This window comes from Hypanus sabinus, chromosome 1 (assembly GCF_030144855.1).
Source record: "Hypanus sabinus isolate sHypSab1 chromosome 1, sHypSab1.hap1, whole genome shotgun sequence".
Classification (NCBI taxonomy): domain Eukaryota; kingdom Metazoa; phylum Chordata; class Chondrichthyes; order Myliobatiformes; family Dasyatidae; genus Hypanus; species Hypanus sabinus.
Window position 1 is genome coordinate 122,013,839 of NC_082706.1, and position 23,302 is coordinate 122,037,140.

At 39.9% G+C, this 23,302-nt stretch overlaps 1 protein-coding gene across 2 annotated transcripts in view; it reads left to right on the forward strand.

Moving 5' to 3' along the window:
* tsnare1 (T-SNARE Domain Containing 1) overlaps positions 1 to 23,302 on the forward strand; it is a 1,003,225-nt gene that overhangs the window by 47,415 nt on the left and 932,508 nt on the right. Inside the window, exon 1 of one of the 2 annotated variants that reach the window (XM_059975433.1) lies at positions 14,891 to 14,910. The exons of the other annotated variant lie outside the window; for it this stretch is intronic. The gene's annotated coding sequence lies outside the window, so the exon portion shown is untranslated. Of the gene's footprint in view, positions 1 to 14,890; positions 14,911 to 23,302 lie in introns of those variants that run through there. 2 annotated transcript variants of the gene reach the window in all.

Consider the following 23,302-nt stretch of genomic DNA (forward strand, 5'->3'; position numbering starts at 1 on the left):
TTCCCTGTGGCTGAAGAGCTGTTTCCTGAATCCCAGGATGAATTCCATTCATCTGTAGGAATTGTGAACAAAATGTTCACTGCTTAACAACTCCAAGAAAACTGTAGGGACTGGCACCAACTAACAGTGATAGCTCAGTTTCACCACAGAAATGTCAAAATCAGAGCCAAGTTGATTGTTACTGACATTTGTTGCAAACATTTTTATTTTGCAGCAGCAGTACAGATCAAGACATAAAATTACTTTTAAGTTACAAAATAGGTAATATATTTTGAACAACAGAATAATGAGATACTGTTCAGCGATCTGATGGCAGAGGGGGAAAAGCTATTCCTAAAACATTTGAGTGTACATCTTCAGGCTGCTGCATCTTCTCCCTGATGGTAGCAATGAGATGAGGGGCTATCTTGTATATTGAGGGTCCTGATAGATGCTGTCTTGAGGCACCTTGATGGTGGAGTAGGGTGTGCCCAGACTGGAGCTGGCTGAATATATAATCCTCTGCAGTCTCTTATGATCCTGTACGATGCAACCAGTTAGAATACTCTCCATGTATCTGCAGAAATTTGTTAATATCTTTGGTAACGTAGCAGATCTCCTCAAACTTCTAATGAAGTATTGCTGCTGGTGTACCTTCTTCATGACTACATCCATATGTATGGTCCCAGCTAAATTCTATGAGATGTTCACGACATGGAACTTGAAGCTTCTCATCCACTCCACTGCTGACTCCACAAAGAGGACTGGTGTTTGTTCTCCTGACCTCCTCTACTTCAAATCCACAGTCAATTCCTTGCTCTTGCTAACATTGAATGCAGGGCTGTTTTTGTAACACCACTAAACTATCTGAGGTTCTACCAACAATGGTGGTGTCATTGGCTAATTTATAGATGGCTTTTGAGCTGAGCCTAGCCATACAGTCATCAATGTAGAGAGTTAATGCTAGCCATGACCAACCTCAAAAGTGTGTCTTGACTTTCTCCTTCTCAAATTTGGCCGTCTGGAGAATTTCAGCTTGTGAGTGCTTCAAGACAGCCAGCATGCCAGAACCTTAACCAGTGGCTATACAGCAGACCAAGTACAATTGACGACAGATGCCAGTTCAGATTGGGTGGTTCAGCGATGCAACGATGGTAGATCTGCAGCGTTTAGTTCTGACTGATTTCCGTTGGGCACTCCAGTCTCCTTCCACATCCCAAAGGCATAGGTCGTTAGGTTAATTGGCCTCTGAATATTACCCCCAGTGATTGGGAGTGATTGTCAAATCTTGGAGAATAAAATTGGAACCGTGCTGATGGGTACCTGATAATTAACATGAACTCAGTGTGCCAAAGCACCTACTCTGTCACCTGTGACTTTATCTTGAGTAAGCCTCCATTATTACCCTAATCTTTTCTGCCTTTCTCATTGTAATGCTGTGTCTTGCATTCAACAAGCTTCTCGTTGGACTACAGCTAAGCTACAGGATGAAATGAAACTCTTTAACCCATACTTCACTTCAGAACCAATGTCAAAAGAACATCACCAATCGCTTGTCCTCATCCAACCATGTAAATGTTATGCCCGAGGGAGCTCACCAGTGCCTCAACATCCTCAGTAAATCAAATAAGTTTGGCCTTTTGGCTCTTACCAATTTTTATTGATGTGTTGTGGAAAGTTTCCTGTCAGGATACATCACAGTTTGGTATGGCTTCTGATTTTCCCATGACCACCAGAAACTGTGTAGGGTTGTGATGAACGTGCTCTACAACTTCTTGTTACTTTGGTAAAGCAACCAAGATGATTAAAGACGCCCATCCTGGAATTGTTTCTTCTCTCCCTCTTCCATTGGGCAGATGATTAAAAAGTCTGCAAGCATAAAGCACCAGCCTCAACTCAATGAGACTAAAGTCTCATAATTATAAGACTATTGAGCAGTTTTTGAATTTCTAGGTTTTTATGCTTTACAATTTTGCCTTTTTTTGGGTTAGACTTGGGGGGTGAGGAGGAACTTGTGATTCACAGATACAAATTCTCAGTTAAATTGATTCAAATCCCTGGTTGTAATGCTCATTCATGTGAACATAGGGTTGGGGGCTGAATACTTTTACAAGACACTGCATATGCACAAAATATATTTCCCACTGATCCTTCTGAAACTGCATATGTCACATCTGCCCACTGCCTTAGCCAATCACTTCTTACAATGTTGTGCTTCCTCGCAGTCTCCTAGGATTGTACATTAATATGTCTCACTTTGTTTGTTCACTTGTCTCCACACCTGCTGGGTTTACTTTTAAACCAGGTGACAGCAAGACAGTGAACTGAGTGATCCAGAGTTAGAAGACCCAGAGTTTTTAGGGGATGTACCAAAGCTTAATTATTGGAATATATTGTAATTTAAAAAAAATACATGAATAATAGTATTACACATGAATATATTTCTCATTTTATTTATCTTTTTACAAAAGTTATACCTGGATTAAGTTTGTTTTGATGTTCGAGTTGTTTGCCTTTTAAGCAGTGAGAGGGTGACATTTGCAAGTGTGTATCAGTTGAATGCATTGAACAATACCACCTCCTGCTATAAATCTTCTGAATTCTTTTACTGACGCCGTTGATATACAGATTACTGACTGCATCTATGTAATTGTGCTCTGACTATTTTTAGGGTGTGCCTTTTTAAGGAGGATGTTTGAGGGCTGTGTTAGTTTGATTGTGATATTGTTTGGGCATGCTGGTTCACTAATGATTGGTGTCAGAGAATAAATCTGTAGTAACAGGCATCCATTAGGCAATATGCTGACAACCTGAATGTTGTGAATGTTTAGATTAGACTAGCTACCTTATTTGACAGACAACTCTAACTGCTGATTCTAGTTCTTATTTATAAACATTATGTGTTATATCAAAAGCATAGAAATTTTCATCCAGTGTAAATGTAACTATGAAGGTGTCAGTGGTCAGTATGTTATTCAGCTGGAGCTGCTTATACTTTTAGTGACCTCTCTGCATCTTTACATACCTCCCTATGCCTTGTCTAATTAAGCGTCTCGGTATGAAACATTGGTTGTGTATTACCCTCTGTAGATGCTGCCTGAATTGCTGACTTCTTCCAACATTTTGCATGTGTTCCTCAAGATCTCCAGCATCTGCAGTCTCTCTTGTGTCCAAAACCTGGACTTGGTGTCTAGGAGCTAGACTAGTCGTCAAGGGAGATTTAATTTGAGTTTTGCAACTTTGCAAATGTGCTACCAGAAGCAACCAGGCAGTTTTAGACTGAGACATGGGAGCAGTATTAGGCCATTCGGCCCAGTGAGTCTAATCTGAGTCCTATCATTGCTTATTTATTATCCCTCTCAACCCCATTCTTGCCTTCTCCCTGTAACCTTTGACACCCTGACTGATCAACAACGTGTCAACCACTGCTTTAAATATACCCAATTACTTGGCCTTCAAAGCTCCTGTGTCAATGAATTCCACAGGCTCACCACCCTCTAGCTAAAGAACTTCCTCCTCATCTTCGTCCTAAGGGACATCCCTTTATTCTGAGTCTGTACCCTCTGGTCCTAGACTACCCCACTATAGGACACATCCTCTCCATATCTACTCTTTCGAGACCTTTCAAGATTCAATGGGTTTCAGTGAGATGCCCCCTCATGCTTCTAAACTCCAGTACAGGCCCGAAACCATCAACTGCTCCTATATTAATTCTTTCATTCTTAGAATCATTCTTGTTAACAACCTCCTGGATCTTTCCAATTCTAACACATTTCTTAGATAATGGGCCCCAAACTGCTCACAGTACTCCCAAGTGCTGAATGACTAATGCCTTGTGAAGCCTCAGCATTATATCCTGGTTTTATTTTTGAGTCCTCTCAAAATGTTCAAAGTTCACAAGATCAAAGTACATTTATGATCGAAGTATGTATAACCTTGTGATTTGGCTTTTTGCAGGCAGCTGTAAATCAAAGAAATGCAGTAGAACCCATTCAAAGAAAAACCCTAAACAACAAGTACAACACGCTGGAGGAACTCAGCAGGTCAGGCAGCATCTGTGGAAATGAGCAGTCAACATTTTGGACTGAGACCCTTCATCAGGACTGAAGAGGGAGGGGCAGGGGCCCTATAAAGAAGGTGGGGGGAGGGTGGGAAGAAGGCTGGTAGGTGCGAGATAAAAAACCAGTAAGAGGAAAGATCAAGGAGTGGGGGAGGGGAAGCAGGGAGGGGATAGGCAGGAAAGGTGAAGAAGGAATGCAAGGGGAAAGCACTATGGGTAGCAGAGGAAGGCAGAATCATGAGAGAGGTGATTGGCAGCTGGAGGAGGAGGCAGAGTGAAACTGGGATGGGGGAAGGGGAAGGGAATAACCAGAAGTTGGAGAATACAGTGTTCATGCCAAGGGGCTGGAGACTACCCCGACAGTATATGAGGAGTTGCTCCTCCAACCTGGGTTTGGCCTCATCATGGCAGTAGAGGAGGCCATGTATGGACATATCCGAATGGGAATGTGAAGCAGAGTTGAAGTGGGAGGCAACCGGGAGATCCTGTCTGTTGTGGCGGACGGTGCGGAGGTGCTCAACGAAGTGGTCTCCCATTCTGCGTCGGGTCTCGCCGATGTAGAGGAGGCTGCACCGGGAGCACTGGATGCAATAGATGACCCAAATCCCAGTTTCACTCTGCCTTCCCCCAATCCCAGTTTCACTCTGCCTCCTCCTCCAGCTGCCTATCACCTCTCTCATGATTCTGCCTTCTTCTACTACACATAGTGCTTTCCCCTTACATTCCTTCTTCACCTTTCCTGCCCATCCCCTCCCTGCTTCCCCTCCCCCACCCCTTGATCTTTTCCCTTACTGGTTTTTCACCTGGCACCTACCAGCCTTCTCCCTCCCACCCTTCCCCCACCTTCTTTATAGGGCCCCTGTCCCTCCCTCTTCAGTCCTGATGAAGGGTCTCAACCTGAAACGTTGACTGCTCGTTTCCACAGATGCTGCCTGACCTGCTGAGTTCTTCCAGCGTGTTGTATGCGTTGCTTTGACCCCAGCATCTGCAGTGTACTTTGTGTTTACAACCCCAAGCAACAAGAGCATCAAACACCCAATGCATGGAAAAAAAGGAACAAATTGTGCAGTTAATAAAAAGTAAACAAATAACATTAACCGTAGTGTCGCCAAAAGTGAATGCTCAGCACTGTGCTAACGGCTGCAGAGTCAGGTCAGCAGTGAAGTGACTCACTTAAATCGGGCAAATAGTAAAAAGAAGTAAACAAAAGAAAAGGAACATAAACTGCAGAATTTCCAAACTGAGTCCACAACTGCAGAGGACTTCTGGTGCTGAGGTGAACCCCTCCAGAAGCCTGACGGTCACAGGCAGCAGCCACCTCTGATCCAGGCAGCATGGAGCCCAAGACTTATGCATCTTCCGCTTGTTGGCAGTAGTGAGAGAGACTGGACAGAGTCAGATGGTGCTGAACACCTGATAATTTTCTGATCTTCTCAACAATTTTAATCTTGCTCGATGCTTTAATTAGTGCAGAGTAATAGATCCGGGCACGGGTTTGTGTTCTGCCATTAGGAATCGACACAGAATCTCATCTACACCAAATCTCCCAGGAGATCGCTTAAGTGCTAGGTTGCATTATTGGACCAAAAATACATTTCGTAAAAGAGAGATTACAGGCTGCAATCAATTGCAGTGCAGAAGAAGAGGAGTGTCCAGTAGTTTTGTAAGCTGTTTGCAGGATGTCGCCATTAGTCATGTGCCATCTTGCTAACGGATCTGAAGGCAAATGCTGACATTGCATTGCCTTCCTTACCACTGACTCATCCTGCAAGTTAACCTTTAGGGAATCCTGCACAAGGAATCCAAGTCTCTTTGCACCTCTAATTACAGAGGATTCCACCCGTTTAGAAAATATTCTGTGCCTTTACTCCTTCCACCAAAGTGCACGACCATAAACATCCCTATAATATATTACATGGGCCACATCTTTACCTATTCCTCCAATCTATACAGTCTTTTTGTAGAATTCCTGCTTCCGCAACACTTCCTGCCCCTCCACTTACCTTCGTATTGTCCACAAACTTGGCCACAAAGCTATCAATTCTGGTCTCCCAATCATTGACATTTAATGTGAAAAGAATTGGTCCCAACACTGACCCTTGCAACATACAACTAGTCACTGGCAACCCATCAAAAAATGCCCCAGTTATTTCCACTCATTGCCTCCTGCTAGTCATTCAATCTTCTATCCATGCTGGTACCTTTTCTCTAATGCCACAGGTCTTGTCTGGTCTCATTGTGTGTGGCACCTTGTCAAAGGCCTTCTGAAAATCCAAGTAAACAGCATCTTTCTCAGTGATGGGCTTGCTGAAGATTTCATTGATAAGTTATATGAAATGGGACAGATTGTCCAATGAATTTCTGACTTTTGCTCTTTTGTTCTTCAAAGTATCCTTAACTTCCTTGTCTTGGGGCTTTAGCTAGTAGATACGATTACTTACTTTCCTATTGGATTTGGTACAGAATCTAGTAGTAGAACAGAAGTTCAGAGTCAGAACGCATGTCCTGTCTAGTTCATTGGCCATATTGAGCAGAGTCTATTGGTTTGCATGGTGTTAGCAACTTAAATGGAGAAAGTGAGTGGAGATAGTAATTTATTTTTTCAAATGTATTTGCAATTCTTTAAAATTTGTAAATGCTTTGTTAGCAGATAGCTGCTGAAAGGCCACCAAGCTCGCCAGAGTAAGTCTTAGAGGCTTGTCTCCATTCATAGACAACACCACTTCAGGTAAATTGGTGGAGTTGCAATAGCTTAGTGCAGCCATGGGGATTGGGTCATGAATCGTATGGAGTCAGGGCACTGAAGCAGATGCTGCATCCCACCAAGCCTACACTGACCGTCAAGTGTCAATGTTTGTACTCAACCTACCCTGAGCCATTAAATACTTCCCACCACACCTCACACTAATCTTACCTCTTTTACCACCATTCTACACACTAAGGATAATTTGTGTCTGCATGCCTTTGAATGTGGGAAGACAGTAGAGCACCCAAGGGATCTGCTGCCTAAGAGGTGTGACCTGACCCAGCCAAAACAAAATGAAAGTAGTGATGAGAAACTTATAAGCAAGCGTCATTTTGGCACTGATTGGGGAATAACTTAGCATCTAGTTAATCATCACTTTGTACAGGGACGAGCCCTGTGAATCAAGGGGAGTTTTTCTAAGCGCCCCAGCAAGCATTTCAGTAACAAGTTATCTATGGTTGTTATCTCCTTCTCACTGACTGCATCTGGGGTGCTCAGCTGCGAGTGGAATTGAGAGCTTGTTTTTCTTTCTTTTGTGTGAGCCACGTTGTGAGTTGGCAGGCAGAGTGGGTGGTAGGTTTCCTTCCCTGAAGGACATTACCAAGTTATTTTTTTATTGCAGTAAGAGAAATTATTAGATTTATTAAATACATTGTCACAATACTTGGATTGTAGGGTGAGGGCTACAAAGGCCAGGCCGCTGTATGTCAGGTTCATTTAAAGAATATTCTTTACCCTCATGTGGCTGTGTTTCCTGTAGCCTTTCATACTGTATACATTCCCTGCTCAAGAAGGAGAATAATGCCCTTATCCCAACATATTTAAATGCAAATGCCTGAAATCTGAAATAGAAAAACAAAAAAAATATGCTGGAAATACTCAGACCTTGTGTGGACAGAGAAACATAGCTTATACAGTTCTGAAACAGTATTAGACTGGGGATATAGTTCTTCCGACTGAGTTGATCTGTCTTTTTTTTAAATCCCCATTCAAGCTTGGAGAGAAGCTGCCACAAACAAATGGATGAAATCATCTCATGGACGAAACCCTTGGATAAGATTAGGACGACAGTAATAACCAATTCAAAGTAATGTTGACCGACATCTGAGTTTCCTGTTGCCTGCTACTTTAATTCTCTATCCCATTCCCACCTTGACTTAATTGATGGCATCCTGAACTGCTGAATGAGGCCTCATCTTCTGTGGACATATTGCTGCCTTTTGACTCATTGGAGAATTTTACAACTTGGGTAACTTGCTTCCTCTCTAAGTATCAGTTGATCATTTGTGAAATTGATTTAGCTTGTTTGTTTTCCTTTATTTCTCTCTGGAAGTGAAGGCATACTCAGCCAGACTTTCTGGGCATGAAAAAATGCACAGCAGGAAGACAACTACATGTGTTTTTTTTTTGTCTCCATTCTCAATCTCGTGCAACTTCTTTCATTGACCAGGTTGTCTTGTTTTCAGTTTATTCCTGTGGTTCTCCCACTTTTATCCAATCTGAGACATTCCATTCCCTCTCCCTGCAGCTTAACTAGTTTCTTTTTGTTCCTTCCTAATTCTGAAGTTGGGTCTTCAATGTGAAATACTGACCCTTGCTTCTCTTCCCATGGATGCAGCATGATCTGTTGTGTATTTCTGGCATTTTCTGTTTTAATTAAACCCTCTAAACATTACCATAGGTTATTTTGTACTATGTGAGTTAATACAAAGTGAATGTTACTCAGAGGCTTGCATAAATGCACGTCACACAGCTGAGTAATAGAAATAATGACACAGACCTGCCTGTAACAATGAATTATTGAGAATGAGATGTGCAAATGATATGTTTTAATGCAAATGGCATTGATATAAAGTAAGTGTACTTTCAAAGCACTTAAGCATGAAAGTTTCTCAATGTACTTTATTTTGTTAAAGAAAGGAATAAAACATTTTCGTTCACAATGTGCCTGACTGCTTTTTGGTGACAGTAAAGTTTTCTTTACCAGCCACGACATTGCCTCCTCTCACTTCACCCTTCAGATTTTCTTTTTTTTCCTGCTCATTTCTAGAAGTGTTGGCATTTGTGTTGTGCAACATCCCTTGAGCTGTGCACGAATAATGCCAGTGCTCTCATTCTGTGGGTGGACTCAATATGTATCATCTCACAGAACAACGTGCTCTGAATAGAATTTGGCAGACAGATAGATTCTGTTCAGATGAGTCCCCATCCTGGTGATGATTTCAGGGTTGCCACCAACAGGCAACCAGTGCAGAACTGGAAATACATGTAGCCTGAAGGGAATAGGTGCACCTGGGAGACATCAACTGAAGAATAGCAGTGAGTTCCAGATGTGACCCACCATTGTACAATGCAGTGTGTAATTGTTAATATTAAAGGTTTTACTCCATCTCTGCTCAACCCCATTTAAGGGAACACTGGGCAGTTAGAAATTAATCTGTTTTGAAAATGCCAAGCAAAGAGAAGTTATTTAAAGGTGGTTCTCCAACAAAACCAGGGTAGGATCCAATTAATTGCCCTTGTGCTCTAGTTCTGGTGTGTACCCGCCATTTCTGGGGTCTTGGAAGGTGGTCTCAAAATATCATAATCCTGTTGTGTTTTTCTAACTGTCTATTTAACTTCTGCACTGTAAGATATCTCATCATTCTTTGAATTTTTGTATTATAATAGATAGGATCAGAGGAAACCACAGTCCAGGTCAGCATTTGGGCTATACTGTTATGTGTTTGCAGATCACAATAATCCCTCACTAGTCTTTATGCGGACTTTAAATTTTCTTTTTCTTTGTACTTAACAGAAGTTTTACCTGATCTCTGTCCACCACTCATTCAGGCAGTCTGTTTACTCTTCTTTTCCTTGCACATTTTCTCTGTTTGCTTTCCCAATGATGTTACATTTGATCCGATGACAAGTGGACCTTATCACTTGGCCCATGTTGGGCCTGCAATCTAATCTAATAGAATCTGAGCGTGTTGTTTTGGGAATGTGATGCTGCAATTATGGTTTTCTGCTGAATTTGGCAGCTCGCAGATGGTTTTGTTTTGGGAGTGAGATTCCCAAATGAGAATTGTAGGAATGGATTGAGAAGAGTTAACTGAAACAGTGCCAGGGAACGAGGATGAAGGCAAACATTAAACCTGAGATTATACTTGTGCATTACTCTTTTTCATGCTGTTAGGATCAACAACCTAATTTGACTGGTTGGCTTAGCATTTCCTGCAGAGGCATAGAATGAAAGCATTGAAGAACTGCCATGAAAAACAATAAGAGGTGAAGGAGGTTGTGTTGCGGGGATATGAAAATGAAGGGTTGGAAAGGATTCCAAAGTCTGTTTATTTATCTTGGTGAGAAATAATTGTTGGATGGCAAGACCAGCACGTGCTGTGCATTCCTAATTGCAATTGAACTGAATGGCTTCCTGGGCTATTTGGGGGACAGTTAAGACGACCACATTTCTAACATAATCTACTTGTAGGGCATGCACACAGTGATATCAGAGACTAGAACTTTCTGTAAATATTCAAAGTCACGTAAATATTCAAAGTATGCATGCTGCATACAAACTTGAGATTTGTCTTCTTACAGGCTGCAACAATACAAAGAAACACAATAAAAAAAACATACAACAAACACACAATGTCCAATAAAACCCTGAACAAATCATGGAAACAATGAAAAAGTAAACAAATAATGCACAGAATATTAATTGCCGATCCCCTGAAAGAGAGTCCTCAGCCACGGCGCGAGTTCAGTGCTGAGCCGAGTGAAGCCAGCCCAGGAGCCACTGAGCTGGTCCAGCAGCCTGATAAGTGCAGGCCACAGCCACAGAGCCAGTTAAGCACTGAGGCCTGTGCCGATGATTCTGGCCACAGCTGCAAAATCAGGTCAGTGATGAAGTGAGTAAACCTTGGAGTAGTGAGCTGAATACCATTTCGTCCTTGGCCCCTCGGCCTTGATCACGTCATGCAAACGTTTTTTAAAAAAAATGCAGAAACATATGGGGCATGAACTGCAGAGTCCCCGAATTTGAGTCCACAGCCATGGAGTTCGCTTAGTGCTGAGGTGAGTGAATCTCGTCCAGGAGGCCAATGGCTGCAGGGTGATAACTTCTCCCTAAACTGGCGGCTTGGAACTCAAGACTTGTACCTCACACTTGATGGTAGTAGCAGGAAGAGAGGGAGACCAGTCAATCAGGCAGACAGTACTGAACACCTGCTTTCCTCTGCTTTCCTTGACAATTTTAATCTTGCTCGACACTTTAATTGCTGGAGTAATGGAGCCATCCCTGGGTTCATCTTTCTCCTTCAGGCCTCGATGTTTCACCCAACCCCCTGTGATGGCTGCCCTCACCACACGGCGCTCTCGCAGGGCTAGTTTGCTGAACACCCCAGAAGTTCATAAAAGTGCCAGATTATTTGGTTTGTTCAGAAGAACATCCATTAAAGGGAAACCACAGGCCACAGACTGCAGCAGTCACAATTCAGAAGTATATCTACTAGAGTAAACACGAGATTCTGCAGATGCTGGAAATCCAGAGCAACTCACACAAAATGCAGGTCAGGCAGCATCTAAGGAAATGAACAAATTGTTGATGTTTTGGGCAGAGAGCTTTCCTCAGGACCATCTACTATGGTATTTAGTAGTTTTGTGAGTTGTCTGCAATGTTGCCTTTGGTTGTTGATGACATCTTGTTTTCATCTTGCTAACATATTGCTGCCCAGAGAACAGTTATTAGCTGACATAATCCTTATAGCACCAAGTATTCATCCTAAACAATATTTTATATGCTACACTACGAGCCTCCCTTTAACAATACATGATGAACAGATTTAGAAGTGTTGTACACTTTACAGCTTTGACTGAGTAAGCAGTTTGCATTCTCTCTGTCATCTTCTTGATTGTACTGATGCCTTCTGTACGGAATGTATAAATCCTTCCTATGTTTATGGAGCATTGTCTAATTCTCAATATCTCAATATCTCAATAACTAATTCTCAGTTGATTCTTCATCAGTTGTGGGATCTGCTTCAGAAACATTTTCAATCCCCAGGTCCTTACTGCTATGTTATCAAGAGAAGATGATTGATATAAACTTTGTGGTAACTGTTGTAAAGTTTCAATAAATCCCAGTCCTTGAACACTACCATGCAGAAAATAGTTTGGACTGGTGTACACTTTCCATTTCCTCTCCAGCACTTGTTGCTTGAGCTAAACAATATTCAATCTTTAATACACCTAGCAGGACAGTGTTCTGCCTAGCAGAGATGTTGCACGTCATTGTTTCATAATCATATTTGATTTTCTCTTTAACCTGTTTCATTTTTGCATCGCACACTCAGATTTCCCATTGTATGGAAAGTGGATGAGAGGGAAAAGTGAAATGGTGCTTTATTGAATAACTTATAAATTATTCAAACCAAATGGATCTGATTGATGGACTGTTAACTGATTTTAAAAAAATCTTCAGATAAACTGTGCATGGTGAATTTGGACTCCTACACTGCATGATCTGACAGCTGTTTGAATTGACTTTTATTTAATTCAAAGGCCTCTTGGTTAATGCCAAAATTGGATTGCTCCTTTTTAAATATTTGTCAATATAAAGCTTTGGAATGGCTATGCTCACAACTTCCACACCTGATGTGCTGCTTCATGAGTTGCTTTTGACATTTTTGACATAATGTACATTGACATGCTGGGTCTTTTTTGTCTTTGTCAATGCCAGGCCAATAGATAAATCATTTAGACACTGCCTTAGTATTTACCTCAAGTATTGTGTCATAGAAATTCTTCCATTGTTTCCACCTGTCACCTCTTTTGGGATCACTACATCACTTTATGCAACGCCAGTTGATAGATAAATTTTAGTGTCTTGTGTTGGAATAGCTTTATCTATCCAGACTGATCTGTATCTAAATCTGTCTATTTGAAAGATTATTCATTCATACAACTTCAAAGATTGGTCTTTTTGAGTAGTTCCAGATATTCCCATTAGAATGATGGATGAAGTTTAACTACTGTTTGAAGACAGGAAATTTTCATCTGTTTCTTGAGCATTCTGTTGTTTCCTTTATTGGCTGCAACCCATCTTCAGTCACTTACAGGCCTAAGTAATTTACCCATCTCCTGAATGTCAGCACTTTTGCTTTAAGTTTGACATTATGCTGGTGCAGTCTTCTAAATGTTCCCTTGAGCTTGGGCTGGTCCTCTGATTCTGTGCTGCAATTATAATATCATCTGCACAGCTGTACTAGATCATAGTAGCATCCTATCCAATGTTACTTCTATATTTTTGTAAAAATTATAAAGATTGTATTTATTGCTGCTGATTTTATACTGTCCAGTTATGTTTCATATAGAAGCACAACTTCTTGTGAGTAGTAATTCTCAGGAAGTTTTGGCTTTTGCACGTCTGTGAGTTTTACCAAAGTCACCCCAGAAAAACTTGTGTATGACAACTCAGTGAACAGGTCTTGAGATAGAAGCAAAGAGCATTGTCCTTTACTGATTTTATTGAATTTCTCTGAGAACTCTGCAGTGCCAAATGGATTAGTCTGCCTTTGGGACCAATATGATGGGTTTCACCTACTCATTCTGTACTACTTTCACCCAAGCTGACATTGCACATTTCTATCCAGATTTTCAGTGCAAAGAGCATAGGTTGTGGTTTGCAATAGATTTGTCTGCTGGCTATTTTAAAACAATATGAGCATTATGCCCCTTGGTCTCTGTACAATGAATACTTTCGTATGTCTTCATATTCATGTGATGTGTTTATTTCAAGTATTTTTTTTCCAATCCATCTTCGAATCTTTTAACAATTTTTTTCCCTGGCAAGGTCAGTCTCATAACATGTTATAAGTTTTTGCTTCTGGCCATTATTAAGGAACACACATTCAATTTTTCATATTGTTTTTGTTGACTTACCGGACTCTGTTCTTTAATTTCAAAGTGTTGTCACCAGAGGCACCTGAGTAAACTTCTGATTTTGAGTGTCCTTTCTCATGACAATGATTTGTTGTTCTGTCAATATCAATAATGCCTTTAATTTTGAACACAAGATTCTGTAGATGCTGGAAATCCTGATGCAGGATCTCGGCTTGAAACACCAACTGTTTATTCCAGTCCATAGACGTTGCCTGATCTGCTGATGTTTTCCAGTATTTGTGTGTGTGTGTGTGTGTGTGTGTGTGTGTGTGTGTGTGTGTGTGTGTGTGTGTGTGTGTGAGAGAGAGAGAGAGAGAGAGAGAGAGAAAAAGAGTGTTGCCCTTAGTTTTAAAATCATCTTTTTGTCACTACCAGTGGAGTAAATGGTGTCAGGCTGTGTTCCTTGCATTGCTCATCCATCTGGATGTTGTGTCAACCTCTCCTGCAGTTTCAACTACTGTACAATTATTTTCCTTGCATTGGGACTTTGCATGGCTGCCTCTATTTTGTTTCTGTCTAGGCATGTATGCAAAACCTTTGTCCCCCTGCTTGTAATAATTAAAATATCTTACAGCTGTGATCCTGTTGCTATGGAAACACTCGACTGTCAGTTTAGAGTTTCTCACAACAGTTTTTTTTAATTTAATACATATTGCATTTTCACTGGCATAGTGCATTGGTCAAAACATATTTCCAAAGATGTCACTGTTCTGGGTATTCCTTTTCCTGTTTGATAATATATTAGTAATTCCGACTGAATGTGTTCAACCACATCCCTAAATGCCCCATACCTGCAATGCTATGGCTACTTTTCAGTAATATCTGTGAAGCCACTATACCTCTTTTCCTGCTGACTTTAGGCCACCGAACTTGTAACTTTCCATTAACGATGAAGGATTTTGTCAGAAATTTTTACCTCCTACCATATCAGCTCCACTCCACCGACCACAAATAATGCTCAACACGCTGATTTCCTCCAGAAGATGGATTATTCCTCCAGATTACAGCATCTCTGTTGCACCTCTTCATGTTTTACTTTGAGAGCTCTGCATTGAAATTGTTTTGTGCTTTTTCTAGCATAGTAAAACCTCAATAATCCAGCATGCTTAATTTGAATTGTTGAATGATATTCTATTAATATCCTGATATACTTTTAATCCACTTTATTTCAGATGGTGCACAGTATTATAACTTCCTGGTGAGTTGAAAGGGAGCTTGGGAAATGGGTTCAGAAGTAGAATCAGGTTTATTATTGACATTTGTGATGAGGGATGTTTATTTGCAGCCTAATGAATATCGGTAAGTACACCAACAAAATAGTGAAAGAAGATAATTAATGAGGTAGTATTTATGGGTTCATGGACTGTTCAGAAATCTGATGGAGGGGAAGAATATTGTTCTTAGGACATCAAATATGGATCTTAAAGCTTCTGTACCTCTTCCCAGTCAGTAGTAATGTGAAGAAGGCCTATCTTACCAATTCACGCAGACCCCGTAGTGTTCCAATAAGAAAGTCCAGGATCCATTTGCAGAGTAAGGTCTTGAATCTTAAAGGAATGTGGCAAACATCACCTTTTTTCCTCTCGATCCTTCAGGAATTCCCACACATTCCAGAGATGCATGGATTGATAGGTTAATTGGCTGTGATCAATTCCATGTAGTGATAAAATCGTAGTGGTAGAATTGTGGATAAATTGGGAATATGGGGACAGTAAAGTAGGATTTTTGTAGGGTTAACCTAAATGTGTGTTTGATGTCCGCGTGGACTTGTGGGCCTGTTTTAGAATTCCTGAATTATATGGAATGTAAACTAGATGTACTTTTTCCTCAAGATTTTCATAAAACACCTCCCTGTAACATTCTTTTAAATAATTTTGGTGATCAGTTAGTTTGGTGCATTTCTTATGTAAAAGCAATGAAGTAACAATTAATGTTTGCAAGCAATATTCCTTTACCATTGAACCAAAAATGGCAGTGAAGGAGAAAATAAAGTTGGCATAACCAGAATCTCAAGAACATGATCCTTTCAGCAAAGGGAACTGTATTAAAATAAATAGCTGAGAATAATGCAGTTTTTCTGGGCCTAATTTTCCAAAATTTTGGAAATGAAGGGTACACTTTTAATTGGGGGGGGGGAAGGGGCAGTAGCCACTAGTATATATATAAGGTGGAAGAAAAAATTGAGATAACTGTAGATAATAATTGAATGGTGAAGCACATCAAGGGGCAGCTCCTTGTTCTTGTTAGTGTAATGTGTCATTATTTTAAATGGTTGTCGATAATGCCTGAACACTTCTTCAGGTAAGAGAATTGATATGAATGTAGTGGGATTAATATGTGCCGTGATTTGTTAATGTTTTTGTGAAGTTCACAGTTTTGTTAGATGGAAGAGTCTGTATGTTATCCATACAGATTTTTAAAATGGATATGTGATAAAGCATTACTTAATTTCCATTCTCTTCAGCATTTGTCAGATGCGGGGAGTCTTGCACTGGAAATTTAGCATTTGCAATGCAGAAAGAGGCCATGTATCTCAAACTGCCCAGAGCTGGTAATTATTGTTGTCAGTGGAGTTTGAGGAATGGAAGGTTTGTGTCTGTATTGTACTATTGTGATTTTCCCCGAAACATTTTCCAACTAAGTGCTTCTGACCTGTAATTACTGCATTACTATAGGAAAAGCAGCAGCCAATATGAACAGAGCAAATTCTTGACAAGAAACTTGTGATAATGGCCAAATAATCTCTTCCAATGATGTTGACTCAGGGATAAATTTTGGTTGGCACTGCTACTTTTATCTCAACCCAAAAGTTGACTATTTTTGCTCCTGATTCCTGTATCTGTGGTCATTTGTGTATCTCTAATACTTTTATTCTTTACTTCCATTTTGTAAACAAGAAAGTTTGATTCCTGTTTAGAGTATTTCAAGTTAGGATAAGGAAAAAAACTTGCAAACTTTGGACCACAAGGCAAGACAGTTGTGTAATTGATCACATGCAGGACCTGGACTGTCTATCCTGCTGTCTCAAATCTTTGAAGCTTAAAAGATCCAATTAAAGAGACGGACACAAATGTGTCAGCCTTGAAGCAAGGTCTTCACTTGAAATGTCAACGCTTTGTTCATTTCCATGGGTGTTTACAGACCTGCTGAGTTCCTCCACTATTGTGTGTTGTTTTGGATTTTCAGCATCTGCAGACTTTCTTGTGTTTTAATATTTTTATTGTTACTTTTTGCCAAAAGTCAGTTGGTTATGGTGAATAGCATTTTTATGAAATGTATACAACAGCTTGTGTATGAGGGGGAAATAGTCCAAGTTGTCCTTGCTGTAGCATGATAGTCTTCAAACCATTTGTTTTAGTTGAAGCACAATGCAAACTTCTGGTGGGCATCCCTGGTAGACTGACAGCTGAGTCAATGTTTTGGATACTTTTTCTACATGGTTGATAAAGTGCATTTTGCTACTGCTGCACATAATTTGTGAGGAAAAATAGGGTAACAGCATTTAATGGCATGCCTGATAAAATAGACATATGAGCTTAGAAGTCTTTTCTACCCTTTTACTCATTCTGCTCCATAAGACTTTAAGGAAAATAATATAATGAAAACATGCATTATGAAATGGTAAATTGTCAGCCATTATCACATTCAATTTAGTTGCTGTGGGAATTGTGTTGGATTAAGTAAACTATCACTGTCCCAATTACTCTATGCTAAATGGCATGTAGAAGTGGGAATGCAATGGATTGCGCTTCCTGCTATTATTTCAATCATTTGCATTTTCAGTCAATTTCAAAAGACCTTGCTGCCTGAAATCATTTTGACAATTGAATTGGCTGCAGCACAAAGGCATCATTTGAACTGCAGGATATTCTACATCTATCTCACTTAGCAGAATGTGTACAGGAGCATTCCTGCAGTATTAGGTTCATGCATTTGTGACAAACAAATTAGAACTCTTCTGACTGACAACTGTGCCATCCTTGCAGATTTCATTTGTAATGTTTCCTTCACAAATCTTGCAGATTTGAAATAACTTTTATCCCCTGGCCTGCATGTGAGCAAGGTAAAATTATAATTTGCCTTTTGCCTCCCTTTTGTCTTCAAAATACGATGATTGCATGAGTCTAAGTGAATGCTTTGAAATTTGTTATGTGCCACTCAACAAATTATCTGCCTGGAATTGCCAAATATACTGGATCACTTGTCTTTTGGAAAATGGTACCATCATCTCCATGCACAGAGGTGTACTGAAAGGTTGAGACTGGAGGAGATCAGTGAGCATTTGAAATGGGACAGAAACTGGAGAAATGATGAGTCTGTTTTATGGAGACTGAGTCTGAAGCTTTGGAGAATATGGTGGGGAGAAGCAGCAGAATCAGGTAAAAACATGTTATCCTCTTCAGAGATCAATTTATTGTTGTTGAGTGCAATTTTATAAGTGTATGTGAATTTTACATTTGTTTTGCTGTTCTTCCTAAATACAAATGTTTTGTTCTTGTAGGTAAGTATTCACTGGATCAGCAAATGTGTTGATTGGGGATGTAGTGGATAGAGAGCTTGCATGGCTTGCAGCAGGATCTGGGTCAGCTGGAAAAGTGGGTGAAAAATTGCAGATGCAGTTTAATGCAGACAAGAGCGAGGTGTTGCATTGTGGTAGAACCAACCAAGGTAGGTCTTAGACAGTGAATGGTAGGTGACTGAGGAGGGTAGAACAAAGGGATCTGGGAGTAGAGGTGCATAATTCATTGAAAGTGAAGTCATACGTAGATAGAGTTATGAAGAAAGCTTTTGGCACATAGGCCAAAGTATTGAGTACAGGAGATTGGATGTTTTGAAGTTGTCTAAGATGTTGGTAAGGCTTAATTTGGAGTATTGTGTGCTGTTTTGGTCACCTACCTTCAGGAAAGATGTAAATAAGATTGAAAGAGTACAGAGAAAATTTATAAGGATGTTGCTGCGTGTGGAGGACCTGAATTATAAAGAAATATTGAATAGATTGGGACTCTATTCCTGGGAATGTCGAAGATAGAGAGGAATTTTGATCAAGCTATGAAAAACTGAGGGGTATAGAGGGTAAATGCAAACAGACTTTCTCCCACTGAGATTGTGCCACCACAGGTCATGGGTTAGGGGTGAAAGGTGAAAAGTTTAAGACGAATTTGAAGGGAAAATTCTTCACTCAGAGGACCATGAGAGTGTGGAATGAACTGCTGTTGCAATTGGTGCATACAAGCTTACTTTCAGTTGTTTAAGAAGTTTGGTTAGGCACATGGAAGATAGGGGTATGGAGAGCTATGATGTTGGTGCAGTTCAATGGAAGTAGGCAGTTTAAAAGGTTCAGCACAGACTGGGTAGGCCGAAAGCCCTGTTTCTATGCTGTTCTTATCTATGATTCTATATTAAAATCATATGAAATACGATAGGAACAAAATATGGCCATTCAGCTCATTGCATTTGCTCTGCCATTTGATCAGGGCTGATTTACTTTGCTCCTTAACCCCAATCTCCTTGTTTCTCCATTACTACCCTTATGAATTACAAACCTATCTTGGCAGTTAAGTTGCTGTATTAGCATACATAAGTGGTGACTTTTGACCTGGGATGTATATTTGAAACTCCACATAAGACCCATACAATATAAATCCATATACTTTAGTCTTCGGCCTCATGTTAGTAAATCTTTGAGCTACTGCATTCTCATTTGCTTCATGCTTAAAGGAGGGAACAATTTGATAACCACGTCTTCTCAGTATTGTAGTGAATGTGATCAGAAGCACCCAAGACCACTAAGAAAGAACAATTATTTAAAATGGAGGGAGAAAGAACAAACTAGTTCTTTTGGAAGGTAGGAATACATGTGGTTGGAGTTTGAATTTAATATTGTGGGAGCCTGTTCTGATGTGTTTGGGGGGAGGGTGTCAAGGTTAAGGTTCTTAAATTTGGGCTTGAATATGTGTGTCAGAGGTTCTAGGACTCTTGAATTTTTTTTTCCTTAACTAGTCTATTCCAGACTCTCTCATGTGGTTGATATTTAACTGCCCCCCCGAAACAACCTAGAAATAAAATGTAAAGAAATGGAACAAATGCTTGAGTAGCCATAACTGTTAACTGGTGCCATGTGCTCACCAGCTTGCACAAAGTGTCTGGAGCAACATGAGGCTATGCATCACACTTGTGCAGTTCAGACAAATGCCCGACTGCAGCTCGTGTTCCTGGCTAGGTGAGGGATTATATGGATGGGTGGTATCAGCGGGCAGTGTAGTCCACTGTAAACCTTTGCATCCAGATTGGGGAAGTTCAGTTCTTGAAACTTGATTGGGGGAGGGGATGAAAGTTAGGAGAAACTTAGTGTACCAGAAGCTCCAATATGTCTGTTGAGACGAGAAGGGATGTCTTTGCCCTCACACCTATAAAATGAGGCAACATGCAGAAAGTTGGCCTTTGCATGCAGTTACTGTAACCATATAACCATATAACAATTACAGCACGGAAACAGGTCATCATGGCCCCTCTAGTCCATGCTGAACGCTTACTCTCACCTAGTCCCACTGGCCTGTACTCAGCCCATAACCCTCCATTCCTTTCCTGTCCATATACCTTTCCAATTTTACTTTAAATGACAATACCAAACCTGCCTCTGCCACTTCTACTGGAAGCTCGTTCCACACAGCTACCACTCTCTGAGTAAAGAAATTCCCCTTCGTGTTACCCTTACACTTTTGCCCCCAACTCTCAACTCATGTCCTCTTGTTTGAATCTCCCCTACTCTCAATGGAAAAAGCCTATCCACCGCAACTCTATCTATCCCCCTCATAATTTTAAATACCTCTATCAAGTCTCCCCTCAACCATCTATGCTCCAAAAAATAAAGACTTAATTTGTTCAATCTTTCCCTGTAACTTAGGTGCTAAAACCCAGGTAACATTCTAGTAAATCTCTGTACTCTCTCTATTTTGTTGACATCTTTTCCTATAATTCGGTGACCAGAACTGTACACAATACTCCAAATTCGGCTTTACCAATGCCTTGTACAATTTTAACATTACATCCCAACTCCTGTACTCAATGCTCTGATTTATAAAGGCCAGCATACCAAAAGCGTTCTTCACCACCCTATCCACATGAGATTCCACCTTCAGGGAACTATGCACCATTACTCCTAGATCACTCTGTTCTACTGCATTCTTCAGTGCCCTATCGTTTACCATGTATGTCCTATTTGGATTATTCCTACCAATGTAGCACCTCACACTTATCAGCATTAAGAATACATCCAGAGTGCCAAGTCTGTTTTGTGATGATTGGGACTGGACTAGATGTATCTTGAATTGACAAGAAACGCGCCATTCAGTTGAATCAATGCCATCAACAATTTGGGTTGAAACACTGCATCAGAATTGGAACCGGGATTCGGCCTGTAACATCAATGATTCTTCTCCCCCACAACTGTGCTCAATCCACTGAATTCTTTCAGCAGATTATTTGTTGCTCCAGATTCCAGCATCTGTAGTCTGTGTTTGCCATTTTTGTGGTGCTGAATGGACAGCTCCCTGTGAGTCCAGGAAGGTTGACAACTGCTTCAGGAATCCACTTGCTGTACATTGCGCAACAGTTGAATGCCAGTTCTTCAGGTTAATAATATTTATTGTTGGAAGCTCTACTGGGAATCAGGAAAGAACATACTTCATGTAAGTGTAGCGCTTGGTTCACTGACTTTTATAGTTTTAATTGTACCGGTTTATTTTTGTATGACAGTTTTGTTTTTCAAAAGCATTATTGCAACTGCAGAAAAATTCTTTTGCAACATGTTTGGATCAATAATGTGCATTTAAGACTTAATCAATCACTTGGGCACTGTATACTTTATCCAAACAATTGTTACTAGATCACCAGTGGAAAAAGTGTTTTAAGAGTTTTTATAAAATGAAAAATTGTCATTGGATTTATCTTCAAGCAATCAAGTAAGCAATAATGCTCAATTTTGACTGGTCGGTTAAATATCTGCTCTTGTGATGGGGAAGAACAAATAATACCACTTTCTTTTCTTAACATGAGGCAGCATCACAATCTTCAGAGACGGCGTAGCCCATTATACATGACCTGGTGCTCTATTATTGTTGAAGTTAATAGTTCATTATGAACAATTCCTGCTACTGAATTTTAAGGGACTCCATGATAGAAAGTAAAAGTTAAGAATGAAATTGAGTGAAAGAATTATGAACACAAAATAACACACCTTTAATGCAGGCCATGAGTAAACTGATGGGGTAAGGCAAGCAGATAGAATCTTAATAGAATAAAATTTGTAGCTTGAAATATTTTTATTCTGTAACATATAAATAAAACAAATGTAGTTCAATTTTAAAAAATGGTAATGTAATTTGAACAAAAATCTAAAACAAAACAGGACAGTGACTCTAGGATTCAGCATGTACTTTTGATTTTTCATGATGGGAAGAGGTTGAGGAAAGTATTGGGAGGGATGCTGCCAGTTTCTGTCATTTTATGGAAATGGAAGATGAGAGGTGCACTTAAAATTAGATGGTGATGATCTTGACCAAATAGAAGATCAACTTTCAAAATTGGGAGATCAAAATCTTGATTAATAAAGACTTCTGTTATAAGGAATACCCAGAACAAATGATAACATCCATATTTAAATTGGCATCCACATTTTCTGAGCAAAATATGAAAATATTGTTTAGTCTGAATTCATAAAACAACCCACATAGCCAGGAAAGTTGAAAGCCTGCCTTAATTTGTTCCTTTAGATTTTTTTTTAATCTGCCACAAAGAGTTTTACTTGAAGAATTTGACCCTTCCTTGAATGGAATCAAAATGAAAATCTGAATTGGACCCAAAGCTACTTTCATTTTTAATCTCATTGCAAACCAAAATTTTTTGGGGGCTGGGAGGATTGTGAGGATTAATTTATTTGCATGTACAAGTGAATCCTCCTGTAGTAATTTTTTTTCACAGATCTACTTGAAATGTTATTTTTTCTGTGGTGTCTTTCATTGGAATCATTATTGGAAAAAACATTCAGAACACTCAGATGTTGACTCCAGCAAGCAAAATGTTAGGCAATCCTTGGAAAAACTTCCCACTGCTGAAGCAAGATAGGTTTATTTTTAGTTTTTTTTTGGAAGAAACCCAGAACTATACGAAATATGATATGCCCTGACCTTTCCATCAGATGACATATTGGATCACAGTATAAAATCTGTATTACATATCACAATAGTTTTCCACCTGAGGAAGGATGTGGGCAGATTGCAGATTGGAAGTTGGTGCTTATTAATGGGAAACTAAGGCTTAGTGGCACTGCAGTCAATCTGGTACATTTTAGTTCTGTGTCCCATTCCAATATGTAGAAATGATCCGGACAAGTAATAATGACAACTCTTATGGGAAAGTGGAAAGGGTTATCTGATGTACCTTCAATTGTTTGTCACTTAATATAGCATTGCAAATTATGATATCTATACAGTATGTTAAATTATCTCCAAGGCAAAAGATTTTGCTACTATTCTGCTGCATGAAGTATAATTTGTCCAGTGCTGTAATTTTGAACTCACCTATCCATCTTA